Raw genomic sequence first — 568 nt, forward strand, 5'->3', positions numbered from 1 at the left:
CACGCAGATGGTGCACGGTCGCAAGTCTCAGTCGCACCGCAATTCTGAGTCGAAGTCGCAGAGCTCCAGAACACGCCAGCCCTTCCACGCCGAGGCGACAGCGCGGCGTGGCACTTTTATTCTTCAGCATCTGGAGCCTCGCAGATCGCGCTATTCTCTTATCGCATCACCAAACATCTCCACGTGTTCTTATCGAAGCGGGGAGCGTAATCTTGACAGGGCAGCGCTAACCCAGAAGGGGACGCGGGCCTATTGAGCCGAGCCCACTAAGCCGGATACAGCTTCGAGGGCCTGCCTGGGCTGTCGAGGGGCCTGCTGGGGCTGTCCCCTGAACGTCCCGCCAACCCGCCCAACCAGACACAGACCGAACCTCACCGGGCGGGCCGCCAGGCACCAGGGTCACACGCCAGCATTTTTCTCCCGCTCCATCCTTCCCCAGACGCATCGGATCCAGGGGCCAGACTCCCGTCCCTCTCGACTACTGTCCGACGGGCCCCTTTGCCTAAGCAACGGCCTATCCACCTGGTCCGACGGATCCTGCCGCCGACGACAAAAGCATAATGGTTCC

Source organism: Verticillium alfalfae, genomic scaffold (genome assembly GCF_000150825.1).
Source record: "Verticillium alfalfae VaMs.102 supercont1.14 genomic scaffold, whole genome shotgun sequence".
NCBI lineage: Eukaryota > Fungi > Ascomycota > Sordariomycetes > Glomerellales > Plectosphaerellaceae > Verticillium > Verticillium alfalfae.